This window comes from Anolis sagrei, chromosome 6, assembly GCF_037176765.1.
Source record: "Anolis sagrei isolate rAnoSag1 chromosome 6, rAnoSag1.mat, whole genome shotgun sequence".
In the NCBI taxonomy this organism is placed as follows: domain Eukaryota; kingdom Metazoa; phylum Chordata; class Lepidosauria; order Squamata; family Dactyloidae; genus Anolis; species Anolis sagrei.
In genome coordinates, this window is record NC_090026.1 from 96288725 (window position 1) to 96304213 (window position 15489).

Here is a 15489-nt window from a genome sequence, read left to right on the forward strand (position 1 = left end):
TCATTTTTAGACCAATCCTAATGAAACTTGCTACAGTGGTAGAATACATGGACCATTATTAGCTCACCAAATTTCATAACCTTTGACTTATCCATGGATTTTTGCCAAATTTTCAAAGCTTTTATTAAAAAATTAATAAAGAAAATCTGCTCTTGGTTTGAAAGTATTATTTCCTGTTTCATTGGGTGGTCTTTACTTTGAAAGTAATTGTTCAGAAACTTTGTTTGTGTGGCAAAAACTGTGTTAAATTGGTAGAGAGCAGAAATCATAGTACAGACCTCATCAAGGAACATCTAGATTGATCCCCTTCTTCTAAGCAGAAAGGCACCATCCAAACTCTCCTGACATCCATTTGCTTCCTCTACTGAGTTGGAGGGGATCCTCAAGACAGATCCATCCATTTATTCCTATGTGCAGATGCAGTCATTTTATTTTATAATTACTTACTGACTGTAAAGGGCTGGCTGGCTATGGGTAGCTATCCCAGTGCCTTGTTCATGGCAATCAGGCCAAAGTAAAAGGATTGGTTTTTTAAGCAGTTTATGTTCTCTTGGTTTTGCAAAAGTTGCTTATTGCTTTGCTGCCTTCTTTAGACCTCTTTGTAGATTCAATCAGTTTATTTTATATTTAGATGAAGACTGCTACAAACAGCTATTTTTGGGTCCTTCAGACATCATTTGGCTAGTGAGCAGGCATGCATTGTGGGAAATATAGTTGCCTTTTGCAATCTCTACCATTGGGGCCTGGCCTTCCCAAACTACAGTTAAGGCCGTGATTAGCTGCACCCACCACATCCCTTCTGGCAGCACCAGCTGAAAGAATGAGATTTTTTAAAGTTCCCTTGCCTTTACCAAAGTTGCTTAATGGTTGTGAAAATTAAAATAACCTTGGGAGATATCCGAACATTACAGAATATTCCCGAAAAAAAATGGTAAGTGGTTCAAATTTGGAATCCCCCCACCTTTCCTGCATGGTTCAAAACTCACTTCAAAAGTGAAATTCCATATCCATTTTTTCATGTAATTCTGATTTTTTTTTTTTTTTTGCTCATGCCTAATATTAATCTGAGAAATGTTGGAGAGTGTGCTGTCCTTGTGGTGCAGGGAAGTTCTAGCTCATTTGAGGCAATCTATTCCTAGCCATACAGGTCATTTTGCTCAAATAGTACTGAAACCAAGCTTTTCACACAACAAAATCCCAACTCTGCAAAGCAATACTATCTCTATTGGGTCAGCTCCAAAACATAATATACATCATGCAAACATTCAAATCTTCACTGGCTACTTCATTGGCAAATGTGTTCAAAATCCTATAGGAAAGAAAGGTGACTGAATTTGCCCACACTAGTTAAAGAACCTGTACAAACCTCAAGTTTGGTGCTGGTAGTCAGAAGGTAGTCAGAAGGTAAGTATTCAGTTCTTTTGTCCTTAACCTGATTTTACTCCACACGTAGCAGAATGTGTGTGTGTGTGTGGGGGGGGGGGGTAATGTGTGCTTTGCAGCAATCTGGACATCTGGATCGGATCTGTGTCAGCCCTGTTGACACATGCACTACTGCCATTATCCTTTCCCTTCACTGATCAGCACAAGGAAGGGGATGTGTTGCTGCCAATGTGTATTCAAAGAAATTGCTACAAGCTCATGAATTCATATGCTGAGGTCAGAATAGAGTGCTTATGTGATCATCCAGCAGGAAGGGGTCACATGGGCACCCTGTGATGACGGCAAATGCATGGAACTCTATGGCCAGTGAAAAGTGGCAGCAGCCACACATGGAGAAAATGATGGCCCTAAGGAGGCAATGCATTCTGGGCATTGCTGGGCCATCTGGACAGCAGATAGAGAATTTGACCTGGTGCATATGGCCACCATGATAGTCAATCTGGGGCCAGTACAGTGCACAATACTCTGAACTGACCCCAGATTAACTTGTCAATATTAGGGTTAAAGGCTTTCATGTAATCCTGTCTAAGTTATCTCACCTTTCCCTGAATCTGTTCAGCTTTCATAGTAATTTGTGATCATCCAGCTTTCTATCGCTGCCTGCATTCCCCATGTCCTACTTTGCCAGCATCCCTTTCAATGCCTTTCTCTTTTTCTCTTGTGCAAAGCCCACCCTGCTTGACTTAATGATCCCCTTCTGTGTTCTAACCCAAGGCCATGGTCTGGCACAGAAATCCATTCCTCACTGCCCTGGATCAGGAACTGAGGCTGTTGGTCTTTGGCTCTTCTCAGCTCTGCCTGGTGGGCCCAAGAGCAGATGTAATTTCCCCTGCCAACAGGCTGCAGATGATCAACAGCTGGTGGAAGGGACAGGCAGCCCTTCATGATGGCGAACGCCAGTCACAAAGCTGTGTAGCAGTAGTTAACTCAGTAAATCCTGTTCCCAAGGAAGCCCCCCTTCATCCTTTGCCTGGAATTCTTTTAAAACTCTTTTCTGCATGCAAGCAACAGATTAATGGGCCAGCTTCAACACACTCCAGACCTCCAACAGGCTTTACTCTAAAAGTCGCCATGAAAACAATATTTAAGCAGTCTTAAGTGTTGGGATTTTTTTTTCTTGGTCGAGAGGGGAATGAAAAGAGAGGAAGGAAACCAACTGTCTGTAAAGGATTTGGGGAGTGTCTGCTTAGCACCCGCTTGAGGAAATCGTACTAAGCTGGAAAAAACAAAGGTTTGCTAATGCCTTGAGTGCACGACACAAAAGCCACCTTCTCCTCATTGTTTGAAATCACAACAATTCCTCATTAATCCAGTGTGTGTTGTGTGTACCTTCCTGCAAGCTGCCACCCAGAGACTTGAGGGACATGATTTTTCCTCTCCACAAAGATTTAAAATACAAAGCTAGAATTATTGTGTTTCCTGCTCTGAATAAACCAAATCTTGTCTGGAAAATGAAGTTCTTAGAAAAGGCTTCTTTTTTTTCTTTTTTAGAAAAACAATGTATTAGAATACAGTTCTTTTAATACATATCTACAAATTACTGGAGATCTTCTGATTTTGTTAGGAATGTAAGTCCATTCTAGGTTTGATGGGATGTAATTCAGTCTAGTTTGCTTTCAATGAGCTGAGGTCACATTGTCAATGTGTAAATGTTTCACCATGACTGTGTAAAAAGCTTAGAGTCAATGGGTTGAAATTCATAGCAGTTATGTATTTTCTCTTCCCATATTAAATTAGACATTGAGTCTGCTATATTGTCATCCAGATTTTTTTCAATCTTTACAAATTCTTGTGATCATTCATTAGCACTGGCATAACCTGGTTTTATCTGGAGAATTTATGCAGATGCAATTTTTCCTGCAAGATGACCTTGGAATGTAGCTGCCACCCAATCCACATATTCTGCATCTGACACAGACATCCACATCCACATCTTAGGAGCCCCTGGTGGCACAATGGGTTAAACCCTTGTGTTGGCAGGACTGCTGACTGAAAGGTCAGTGGTTCAAATTCGTGGAAAGCGTCAGTTCCCATCTGTCTGCTCCAACTTCTCATGAAGGGACATGAGAGAAGCCTCCCACAAGATGGTAAAACATCCGGGTGTCCTCTGGGCAACATCACACCAGAAGCAACTTGCACTTTCTCAAGTTGCTCCTGACATGAAAATAACCCCACATCTTAAAACACCTCCTTCCAAAAATACCCCAAAGCAAGCCTTACTTTTGTCGTGTAATATAAGGAACACAATTTTACTATATAATGGGGATTGAGTATCAAGGGATTTTGGTATCTGCAGGAGGTCCTGGAACCAAACTTCAGAGGATGCCAAGAGGTCACTGGATTTTCTATAATCTGAACCTCAACTTGGCAATCCTTCTTTAATGTTCCATTTCTGGGAAAGTGAGTGCACACATTGATTGGCTTCTTGTTAGTCAGTCATTTGGTTAGTTAGTCTGAATGGAGTAATCACATAAGAAAGTTCCAGTGATTCAATGTCTATTACAGTGAAATGATTTTGTTTCAGTATGTATTCTGATGGTGGACTGTAACAGTGTGACTCTTAGTATTTTACCTACAACCAGTCATCCTCAAGTCCAACATTATATGGGCCTCAGAACACTAGAGAATGAATCCACTTTAAATCCAATTGCCTTCAGCAGAATTCTGGAGTTTGTACTTTAGGGAAGAACCTTTAACAGCCTCACTAAACTACAATCCCCAGACATCAGTTAAACGAATGAAGATTGAATAGTTGAAAATTGTCGAGAAATTCCAAGTCCAAACTTTTGCAAGCTGGACTGTTCACTACAGCTGGGTAGAAGAAAAATAATATAGCCAATCTCATGGATAAGCTGAGGACAGATTTTGGGCCCCAAATTAAGAAATTTACTATGGTGTATGGATAAATGAAGGATAAAACTTAGGTGCATATAATACAGGATGTAAATAAGTTTTGAAGTTTTCAAAAGGCATGAAACCTCGAGATTCTGAGAAACCCATAAAGTTTCACTAAGTTTTTGCAGCATTTTATTCAACAGTGAAGTCATAAAGATTCGGGAGAAAAAAATTCCTTCCTTCCTTGCTTAGAACTATTTGTATGCAAATGCCATGCATCAAGGAAGCATCTCTGAGGGTTTAGTGGAAGAGTTGGGGTTACCAAAATGGATCACAGTCTGTCTTTACAGAAAGTGTACAACAGAATTCTGTGGCATGTTCATCCAGCTAAGGATCACTATTCAAGCACCTCTATATAAATAGCAAGACATCAACAATGGCCTCCTTCTTCCTTCGCACAAGCACACATCTGTTATAAAAAAGGAGAAAAGAAGAACCTGCTGGAGAAATGCATTTGCCCAACCCTAATGATGGACACTGTTGCACCATCCCATCGTGGGATCACATGCCTGAAAAGGTTACAGAAAATGATGGACACTGCTGCACCATCCCATGGGAAGGAGCAATGACATTACTGCATCATCAAACATAGGTTTTTAAGCAGAGTCTGGATAGCCATCTTTCAAGAAATGCTTCAGTTTTTTCTGCATAATAGGGGCTTGGATTAGATGCCCCTTGTGATCTCTTACAACTCTATGGATATCACATCACATAGAGGTCAAAAAAGTCAGGGAGCAGCAGGGGAAACCATGAGACAGCATATCATTTTATCCCCTTACTGTGCTGTCCCTGGCTTTTTCTATGAGGAGCCAGTCACCTGACTCCTCAGAGCTCCATGTATCTATGCTGCCAGCATGGAACCCGACAGAGCCCCACCAGAAATAGTCCTGCATTCTGTTTTTGGCTGCCCCCCCATTCTGTTTTCCTGAAAGTTCGTGAAATCGGGAGGGGTGTGTAAGATTTGGTCCATTGGTGACAATGGGGGAAACTTTAGAGACTCAGGATGAAACTTGCCTCATTTGTAGGCCACATTTATAATTGTAAGTATGCCAAGTTTCTGAATGTTTCACTCATGATTTATAAGATGTTATCATAACATCTTTTTAAAAAAACACACAAGAAGGGTTTGGGGAATTGAAGTCCCAACCAGCACATGCCACAAGAGGGGCGGAGAATGAACACAGTCAACTGAAAAAGAAACATTAGAAATAGAGAGAGAAAAAACCCTCAACTTTTATCATGCCCTGGGAAGGAGTGCAGAGGTTCCTTCAATGCCTGTGCTTTACAAAGTGCTGCTGGGAAAGCGGGTTCCCAGCGGGGCCCTCTCTGGAGGAGAGGCATAGGAATGTGTTTCTTGCCTCTCTCTCTTTCCAGCCTTATTTGCCTCAAGCGAGAGCTCCACTGGGGGGGGGGGTGGCTTTGTTAAGCGATGGGGGAGGCTGCTGGGGAAGAAAGAAGAGGAGGAACCACTGTCACCAGGCACCCGCTCTTGCCTGATTTGCAAGGAAGTCCACATGCCACGACCTCCACCTCAGGTAGAGTGTCACTCAGGTCCGTCACCCCCATTAGCTGCAAGATCCAGCTGCTCGTGATTCATTCTGATTAAGGCTTTGGCTGGGTCCTGCCCTTCCATTTTCGGTGACCTGGTTACCGAATCACCGAATTTTCCCAAATCCCGAATTGTCAAACGGAATTCAGCACATCCCTATAATTTACATTTATGTTTATGACTGTTAGGGACTTTATTTTCCCTTAAATGCCAACTCGGGTCTTATGATCTTTAGGACAGGCCCTTCTCTTGGCTATACTCAGAGGTAGGCAAAGAATAGGCTCCAGATGTTTGCTTGACTGCAACTCTGACTATTTCTCACCTTTTGCTATGCCATCAAAAGCTTCTGGGAATTGTGCTGCCAACATCTTTTCCCATCTCTGGTCCAACCATTCCCAGATGCAGGTTTTTCAGGAATGTGAAGAAGGGTATTCTTGGTCTCTTTTCTTAAGATCTGCATGCCAAGGGAGGATGGGATGATTCTCCTCCCTGCTATATTTTTGCTTTATTTCCAACTATTCTTTGGCATCTAAGATGTGTTGTCACAGAGGGTTGTTTTGACAAGTTGGGTGGCATCGTTTTCTTATTACTGATGTTTTGAATTGTGCTTTGCATCTGTTTTTAATATATGCATTTTTATTGGCTCTTACAGATGCTAGCGGCCTCGAGGGCCATTCGTTGGCAGAGGGGCACCACATAAATTTAATAAATAAAATGATTTGGTTGGCTTGCTTTTGAGAAAAGGGCTCTGTTTTGAAACTTTTATTTGAGTGACATCTCACACACTTTTCCCCTTGCATAATGAGAGAAAAAAGAGTAAAAGTAGCACATGTTGTGGTGTGGATCTTGCATGTTTCTATGAGTTTGTCACAGATGTTTCTGGTGGATTATCTCCTTGGATTTCTGTTAGTTCGGTGCATTTGCCTTTAGCATCGTTTTGAAAACCAGATGCTGTTTGCCCTTCATGGATGTTGTTGTTGTGGCAGAAAATTTTTGGAAAAGAAAGAGAATGTATGGAACATTATTCGAGCTGTTTAAAATGTCATAGACCTGGGATATTTTTTTACAAGCAAACTGCACTCTTAACTGTTCAATAGTGCTTTCATGCCCCCTGCAGTCAGACTATTACTGAGACTGCAATTAAATAACCAAATTGGTTCTTCCTTCTAATCAATTTATGAATCATGCCTTCAGTTTCAAGGAGGTAAATTGACTTGCTGGGCCTCTATATACATATAACTATGGTTTGTACCAGGTTGCAGTTGCATTACTCATACCTCAAGTAACAATCGGTGGTGAAGAACCAATCAATAACTTGCTATGTAAGATATATTCTGTCATTCTCAAAGCACAAAAAGGGGAAAAAAAACATTACTACTGCAACTAACGAAGAGGAGCAGGCTTTCCCTCCCAAGAAGGCTCCCAAGGAAAACAGGATGCCAGGAAAGCCAAGGTATACTTGGTGCTTAGAGAGGCTTTAAAATTTATGATTTGTATATATAACTCTAAAAGCCAAATATAACTGAATTGTGAAGAAGATGAAGCCTTATTAACTAGAGAGAGAGATAACAATTTTTAAATAATTTCATTTTTAGACCATGATTTAAACTAAAAAGTTTCTTTTTAGACTATGATTTCCAGAATCTCTCAGCAAGCATGAGGAATTTGAGGATCTGTCATTTTTTGGCAGATTACATTTTTAACAGTAATTTATGCAAGTTATGAAAATGTATGCAGTAAGGGACCCATATCCATGAAAGATACATTCCCAGCCAGATGGCGGTTATGGGAAATTGTGGATAGCAGTTAATGTGATGTCAAACTGAATTAATTCTACAGTGCAGATGCACCCTTAGAGAACCTGTCTCATGGGAATTTCCTTAATGAGAAATTTTTTAAAAATGAAAGAGGCCAAAACTTTGTGTTTCTCTAAATACGCTGGCATTTTCAGTTACTCCAATGCTAGAAATTGGGGGGATGAAGGAAACTTTCCTGGATGGGCAATATTTTTAAAGTTTGTAAAACGTTCAGCCTCCTTCCCATCCCTAATTTCTGGGTTGAACCTCCAACCCTGGGCAGCAGCATCAATCAGATTAGATATATTTTTCTTTAATTGTAAAATAAATAAAATAAATAAATGGTAAAATAGCATCCTTTGTGCAATGGACTGAAAAGAATCCAATTTTTTTTAAAAAATATTATTATTATTATTATTATTATTAATAATAATAATAATAATAATAATAAATTATTTATATCCCGCTCTATCTCTCCATGGGGACTCAGGGTGGTTTCTAGCACAACAGGCAAACATTCAATGCCTATATAAAACAAAAACTATAAAAATTTAAACACAGGACAATACTAAACATTGGAACTAGATATGCCTAAGTGTGTTGTTTTTCTCTTTATCCAGCAGAGGGACCACAGCATCACAAATGATAGCCTCCAAACAGCAGGAATGCTTTCTGAAGCTGTAGATCAGAGAACTGGCTATTTCCCCCACTTTTCTTATTGTCATTCTTACTGAAGGGATATTGGTATGAGATGTGACATTCTGGTAGTTGCTAGAAAAGAGAAGAAGAAGAAAAAGAAAGTGTGTGTGTGAGAGATGTTTTAGACGATGGGCAAAACAATAGAAAGGGAATCCTTTTTTATATATTTGATTTTTATTGATTTTAATAAAATATTAACTTCACATCTACATAGGAAAATGCATGCAGTTTGACACCACTTTAGCTGCTGTGGCTCAATGCACTGGAATCATGGGAATTGTACTTTTCCTGCATGGCAGGGAGTTGGACTGGATGGCCCACGTGGTCTCTTCCAACTCTAATTATTCTATGATTCTAAGGGTTTTAGTTTTCTCTGCTGTTGCCTCACCAAACTACAAATCTCAGGATTCTATAGCTTTTAGCCATGGCTGTTAAAGTGCTGTCAAACTGCATTCATTCTACAATGTCGATGCACTCAAAGACAAATGGCAAAAATAATAATATCTAAACTCTGTCGCCCGAAGCAAAGTAACTCCTCTTGAGATGCAGGATGTCTGTCTTTTGCGAAGCCACAGGCCCCTTTCATAGGGCAGAGAATACTTCTACATCTGGAAAAGTCTTTAGGTGATGTACAGGTAAAACTCAGCCAATTAAAATCCCAAAGAAAAGGTTTTAGCTTTATAGGAGGTAGAAACCTCACAGAGTTAAGTCCCGGTCTTTCGTTCTCTCTTGTTTAGGATTCCCCTGTTGCAGGAAAGAAAGAAAGAAAGAAAGAAAGAAAGAAAGAAAGAAAGAACTAAAACACAAAAGGGACTCTGGTCCCACATTCCCTACTGTAATAAAAGAAAACAAAAATGGAGGGAAAATGCATTGTACTTTCTACTATTACAGTTAAACAAACTCACTATGCTTACTAATAAGTATAACCAAATCTTGTTACATCATATGGATTCTTGTTGATCAAAAAGGATTAATTGAAAGTCTTCCCAACAAATTAGGAAAGTTTGAGGATATGCTGAACTGAGGCAACTGCTTCACTTCACATAAAAGAAGGACTTGAATAATAATAATAATATGAAGCAAAGTGTAAAAAAGTTAATTGTAGAAGAAGGATGGGTATTACTCCATTTACAACATTATTCCTTTATGTGTCTGCTAGCATATTTATATCAATTCAAGAATATAGAAAAAATATCTCGATTTAGAGTTGTATAAATACCATTTTACACATAAAGAACACTCTGTGCAGAATTTCACATAGAGTTCCTTTAGGCTGTTCCATTTATCAGCAATGGAACAATTTGTGTTAACAAATACCAGATAATTTATGGCTGTCCAGATGCCCAATACACCCAAATTTGAGTATTAATGGGGTTGGGGGTAGATTGATTTTGTCATTTGGAAGTTGTATTTGCAGGGATTTATAGTTCACCTACAATCAAAGAGCATTCTGAACTCCACCAACGATGGAATTGAATCAAACTTGGCACACAGAACTCCCATGACCAACAGAAAATACTGGAAGGGTTTGGTGAGCATTGACCTTGAGTTTTGGAGTTGTGGTTCACCTACATCCAGAGAGCACTGTGGACTCAAACAATAATGGATCTTGACCAAACTTGGCACGGCTACTCAATATGCCCAAATGTGAGCACTGGTGGAATTTAGGGAAAAAATATGCATTGACATTTGAGAGTAGTAGTTGCTGTGATTTATAGATCAACAATCAAAGCGCATTCTGAACCCCACCAATGATAGAATTGGGTCAAACTTCCCACACAGAACCCCCATGACCAACAGAAAATACTATGTTTTCTGATCATCTTTGGTGACCCCTTGTGATAACCCCCAGGGGTCATGGCCCCCAGGTTGAGAAATGCTGCTCTAGACCATTTCCTTAAACTATTGCAGAGAAATCTAAACATTTCATTAGATTCCCCAAAATTTCATTGGATGGAGCCAGGATTATTAAAATGCAGCATAACTTTCATATTCATGGGATCAGTGCCCATGGTTTCATTTATTCACTTCCAACAAAATTGGGCCTCTCTAGTCATGTAGTAATGCAGAGGAAGTAATATTTTTTCCTCTTGTGAATGTAATATAGATACCCGATGCTACTAATAGGCTTCATTCCAGATCCCGTGGCATCTGACCAAAGAGTTGATCTTGGGGTCTTCTTAATTGCGCTCCCTCCATTGCAGCCCACTTTTGAATGATGTGGAAAATGTCAAATGTGAGAAACGCAGAATGTCAACTGTGTAAAATGTGAGATGGGAAAACTGAGCAGTTTCCAAATGTTCTCAGTTTAGCTATCAATTTGAAGTCGTGCCTTAGGTGAGCAATCAAAAGATTTGCTCAAAGCATCACCAGAATGATTCAGTGCTAATTAAGGTGGATGTTGACAGGTAAGATGATAAGAAAGCTCAAAGAGGCAAGAGGAAACTTGAAGGCAAGATTTAAATGGCTATGGAAACTAAGCAACAAATGCAAAGATCAATGCAAGACACTCACACCTCAGTATTTGGATGAAGCATTATGACATTTTTATTCAAGCATTTTAGTAGATTTTAAAGCTGAAGTCTTTTGTCTTTTAGCATTGCTCAAAATACACCAGCTGTTGATACTCTGACAAGATCAGTTCAAAATTCTGTTTGGATCTGAATGATTCTAAAATATTAGTATATCTGCGGGTATTGTGCCTTATTCCCAAGAAAGTATAAGGATGGAAGACTTTTCCCACAACCTTCATCATGTTTTCTCTATTAGTGTATATACCTGATATTGCCCAAATGTCATTGGGACTGCTGCCCACCTACTTTCTCGCTTTCCCAGCTCTGAGAAGGTCTACCCCATAATGTCCCATGGCAACACTCAAACAATGGTGGGCAGGCTCTCTTTGGGCCGCTTTCTTTCCTTCCTCCATTTTCCTCATACACACCTTTCTTTACTTTCTTTTCTTCTTCCCTTGTTTTCCATCATACTCCTTCTTCCCATTCTTCCCTCCCTCCCTTCCCCTTTCTCTTTCCTTTTTTCTCTCTCTTACCCTCTTCCTTCATCCCTTCTTTCTTCCCTTTCTTCCTCTTCCCTTTTTTCTCTTCCTTTCCTTTCCTCCCCTCCTCTCATACTTTCCCATTTTCTTTCTCTCCCTTCTTTCACTCCTCTTCCTTCCCTACCTCCTTTATCCTTTCCTTTCTTTCCCTTCTTTCCCCTTCCTTTTTCCTTCCTCCTATCCAACCTTCCTTCCCCTCATACACATGTCACCTTTCTTTCCCAGTAACATCTCAGAGAGCCACTTCATGTAACAACAACCCTTATGGTGCAAATGTACATACATGCATACACATACACACAAACATCCTCGTACATACACACAACAACTCAATATAGTAGACCCAAGTGAGAGAAAGTGGCCTATGGTTACTTAGTGATCAGGTACAGGAGCCTATGATGACTTCAATGTTAGTTTTGTGGGGTCTCTACTCTGGACTTCAGACTGAGCTTTTGGGCCTACATCTTATGGGGCTGAACTCTATCTCCCAAATAGGTTCTGCCCCATACTTTGAACTTCATTTAAAGTTCAAAGTAATACCCAAAACCATGCTACCCTCTCTCCTTCCAACCCAGATAAGAGTTCAATGCCAGAGCATGGAAATATTATAGCTCAATGCAACAGTTGAACCAAAACACCATACCGACTCTTGTCAAAATGTAAGTGTTGTTGAATTTGTGCCTCTTGAAAGCAAGAAGAGAAAAGCATGTGAGACAGAGAGAGGGAGAGAATAGGTGAAAGAGAGAAAGAGGAGGGAAGGAGGGAGCTCGTTCCATTTCCTCCCATTTTTAATGGTCCTACTTTTCACGCATTCAGGCCACATCAAGATGCCTGCAGCCATCAAACGGAGTCTGCCAAATCTAGGTGTTACCACCAGCCTCCAGGGAACACAGCCAGATGGTATTTCTGGGGGAAGAGGACACAGTTCATTTCAGAGCAATTGGAAGGAGCAGATTTCTTTTTCTTTTATTACACCGCTGCATTTGGCAGCAATCCACTAGAGGCAGATTCTCAGTTCTCTGAGGAACAGATCTGCCCACTCTGTCCATTTAGCAGGACATTCAGCCTGAAAAGCCAGTCATCAACCACACATGTTGAGCAGATGTGTGAGCATGTGGAACAAAATAATAATAATAATAAAAATTCAGGCGTCTACAGGAGAAAATATAGCACAACCGTGGAGAAACAGTGACACAACACCCGTTTTGTTGTTTAAGACATTGATTATTGTTAAAAGATTTTTTTCTTACCGATTTGTCTTTGGAAGGAAAAAAAGGAGGGTGCAATACATAATTTAGGTACCTAGAGATATTAAGTATTTTGTGATAAATTGGCTTCTCTTTGGGTTTTTTGCTTGGGTGGGTTACAGAATACAAAAACATTTTGTAAAGTAAATATGTTGTCCAAGCCAGACAGGCTTTTCCAGAAATCAGTGTTGGAAAACTTCCATTGGAAAAATATATATACACACACCCATTTTTAAGGGAGGATATCAGACATATACATCCTTTTATCCTTGCCCCACAAAAGTTGCATGTTAAGGGAGAGACCCAGCTGTTTTTCTCATGGTGAATCAGAGTTACTTAGGGGAAATCTGGCTTCCTGTTTTTACACAGACAGCTATACTGTTGCAAAGCCAGTTAATTTCGGTGAGGTCAATAGAGCAGATTTAATTATTAGAACTTTCCATACTGGTTGTGTGCTGCAAGAAAATGTTTTTCAGGAATCTGAGAGGTGTATGCTAGCTGCATTTAAACTATCAGCAATAGATGCCTTTTATGTTTTACCAGGATTGATAAATTCCTGCCTGCTACAAGATTTCATTCAATCTGGGATTGTGACTTCAATATTACTTGAATGGCCATGGTTGCATCCTACAATATCTTGGGATGTATAGTTTAGTGAAATACTAGAATTCTCTGGCATTTTAGTCACTCCTCCCTAAACTGCAAATACCATAATTCCATAGGGTGGAAGCATTACTTACTTAGGCGATCCCTTGTTGGACGAGTAAGATGGTCTTCCTTGATTTTGTTTTTTTATTTTCTTTGGAAGACGCCTGTGCGTGGGTTTTTCTAATGTGTGGAGGTCAGTGCACAACTGATCAACACACAGTCTTCCCAGAGTGAGGTTTCACTGGTTATGTAGTTTGACACAATGACCGTGGCTTCTCAATCTGTTGCAGCCTTCTTCCGCCTTCACAGCCGTTGTAACATGTACCATGTTATCCTCCTCCTGCTCCGCCGTTGAGGTCTTTGAGTCTTCGGACTGTGCTTGGTCTGGAACCTCCCCCGCAGCCACTCCTGGGAGTGCATGACTCCAGTCGTTGTGCCCACAGATTCATTGGAACACGCAAGCCCCCTCACCATGACAAGGTGACAGTCCATCGAGGGGGGTGTGTGGAAGCATTACGGTTACAGTGACATCAAAGTGCTACACTTGTGTAATCATAGAATCATAGAGTTGGAAGAGACCTCGTGGGCCATTCAGCCCAACCCCTGCCAAGAAGCATGACAATCACATTCAAAGCACCTCTGACAGATGGCCATCCACCCTTTGCTTAAAACCCTCCAAAGAAGGAGCCTCCACCACACTCTGGGGCAGATAGTTCCACTGCTAAACAGCTGTGGAATAATAAATTCTTCCTGATGTTCAGATGGCTTTCCTGTAGTTTGAAGCCATTGTTCTGCATCCTAGTCTCCAGGGTAGCAGAAAACAAGCTTGCTTCCTCTTCCCTATGACTTCCCCTCACATATTTCTATATGGCTATTTCTATATGGCTCCTCTCAGCTTTCTCTTCTTCAGCCTAAACATGCCTAGCTTTTTAAGCTGCTCCTCATAGGGCTTGTTCTCCAGTCACCCTTCTCTGGACACATTCCAGCTTGTCAACTTCTCCCTTCAATTGTGGTGCCCAGAATTGGACACAGCATTCCAGATGTGATCTAATCAAGGCAGAATAGAGGGATAACATGACTTTCCAGGATCTAGAAACTATACTCCTATTGATGCAGGCCAAAATCCCGCTGGCTTTTTTTTTGCCACAGCATCACATTGTTGGCTCATGTTTTACATAAGGACTCCAAGATTCTTCTCTATCTTTGCATTTCATTTTTTCTGCCTAAGTGGAGTAAGGCAGAAAAAATGTGAAAGAACTTTATGTGAAAGGGAACACTCTTCACTATCACATCTATGCCCTCTTCCAATCGTTCACATATTCCTAGATATTGACACACATTTTCCTTCTTGAGGCAATGCAAATTCAAGCACATCAAGGAGCATGGGTATCCAGATATCTACGCTGAAAGTCTGCTATGTATTTATTTACATTTCTATTTTATCTTACCTTTAATGAGTCTATGGAGACAAGAATAGTAATCCTTATTATCACTTTAATTCCAACACCTATGTGAGGTTGCCAAACTGAAAGGGTGCCTGCACTGTGAAGTTAATGCAGTTTGACATCAATTTGACTGCCACAGTTTAATGCTATGGAATTCCTGGAGTTGCAGTTTGATGAGGCACCAGGAACATTTGGCAGAGAAGGCTAAAGACCTTGTAAAACTACAACTCCAATGATTCTGTTACATTGAGACATGGCAGTTAAGATAGGGCCAAACTCTACTAATTCTGCAGTGTAGATGAAGCCTGAGAGAGAGTGATTATCTCAGTCAATCAAAGTCAACAGTAGAACCTGAATCACCAAAGCTTTCAGTCCCGCATGCTTAACAACAATTCAGTTTCTTTTTGTGATACATCAGAATTTGGGAAATGTAGCATTTTCATTACCTTGGTCACAATTCTGCAGTTAGCATGACCCGAACCTTGCTTATGAATGCTGCTTTAAAATGTTTCTAGTCATTACATACCGGTACTACATTCTATTTCAAACTCAGGGCCCAGACACAAATCAAGGAAAATGAAAGGCACTGCAGATTAATTCAACCTGAGAAGTCAGCCATAGAAGAGCACCTGATGAACCAATCTGGGCACAGCATATTATTTGAGAACACAGAAGTACTGGACCACTCTAACAGCTACAATGCCAAACCACAGAA